The sequence below is a fragment of the Solanum tuberosum genome, unplaced genomic scaffold (assembly GCF_000226075.1).
Source record: "Solanum tuberosum cultivar DM 1-3 516 R44 unplaced genomic scaffold, SolTub_3.0 scf00490, whole genome shotgun sequence".
Classification (NCBI taxonomy): Eukaryota; Viridiplantae; Streptophyta; class Magnoliopsida; order Solanales; family Solanaceae; genus Solanum; species Solanum tuberosum.
The window spans coordinates 364,119-365,812 of NW_006239413.1; positions in this window are offsets into that span (position 1 = coordinate 364,119).

The following is a 1,694-nucleotide window of genomic DNA, read 5'->3' on the forward strand; positions in this document are numbered from 1 at the left end:
GGCATGAAGCTATGTCATTTATGGATGGATCTTCTGGATATAATCAAATCAGAATGTCTCCAAAAGATGAAGAATACATTGCCTTCCGAACTCCAAAAGGAATTTATTGTTCAAAGTGATGCCCTTTGGTCTAAAGAATGCTGGGGCCACCTATCAACGTGCAATGCAAAACATATTTGATGACATGCTTCATAAGAGGGTGGAATGTTACGTTGATGACTTTGTGGTAAACACGAAGCAAAAGGAACACCATCTTGAAGACCTTCGAATTGTTTTTGAAAGGTTAAGGAAATTTCACTTGAAGATGAATCCACTCAAATGTGCATTTGGGGTTACCTCAGGAAAGTTTCTTGGCTTTATTGTGCGTCACCGTGGAATTGAAGTTGATCCCGCAAAGATTAATGCCATTCAAAAATTGCCTGAGCCAAAGAACTTGAGAGACCTCCGCAGTCTACAAGGAAATTTGGCATTCATTCGGAGATTCATTTCTAACCTGGCTGGACGATGTCAACATTTCAACCATTTAATGAAGAAAGATGCTTTTTTCCACTGGGACCAATCATGTCGAAATGCCTTTGTAAGCATCAAGACATCAAGAGATACTTGATGAATTCGCCTATATTAGGGGCACCAACTCTTAGAAAGCCATTGATATTGTACATTGCATCACAAGAGCGATCACTTGGGGCACTTCTTGCTCAAGAGAATGAAGCTATGAAGGAACAAGCATTGTACTATCTGAGTCGGACCTTGATAGGAGCTAAGTTTAATTATACTCCCATTGAGAAGATGTGCTTAGCATTGCTTTATGCGATAAGAAAATTGAGGCATTATTTTGAAGCGTACACTATCAAGCTAATTTATCGGGCTGATCCCGTGAAGTTCGTAATGACTCGACCAATTCTCTCAGGACGTCTAGCAAGATGGTGTATATTGTTTAATCAATATGAGATCATTTACACACCTCAAAAGGCTGTGAAAGGGCAAACACTTGCTAATTCCTTGCTGATCACCCTCTTCCGGGGAAATGGGAAGCTTCAGATGAGTTCCCTGATGAAGATGCATTTCTTACTGAAGAGCTACCAGCATGGACAATGTTCTTTGATGGATCTGCACGTCGAGATGGTGCAGGGACGGGAGTCGTGTTGATATCTCCAGAACAACTAATCCTACCATTTTCATTTGTTCTAGGTGAAACCTGTTCCAACAACGCCACAGAGTACCAAGCTTTGATTGTGGGCCTTGAAATGGCACTAGATATGAAGATTCCTCAATTGGATGTCTACGGTGTCTCAATTGATCATCAATCAACTCTCGGGGAGTTACGAGGTAAAGGAGGAAGATCTTTTATCATATCACCAATATGCTACTTTCTTACTTGAAATGTTTGATCAAGTGTTCTTAAATCACGTCCCAAGAGAAGAAAATCGCATGGCAGATGCTTTGGCTAACCTGGCTACAACAATGGCACTCGGAGAAAATGAGACAACAAAGGTGCATGTATGTCATCAATGGGTTATTCCTAGTCGTCTTGATCTTCAAATCGATGAATATATCTGTTCGAGTGGCTGAAGAAGAAGATTGGAGAAAACCACTGATTGAGTATCTTGAACATGGAAGACTGCCTGAGGATCCACGAGTAAGAGCAGACATTAAAAGAAGAGCACCACTATTCATCTTTCACGATGGGTAAC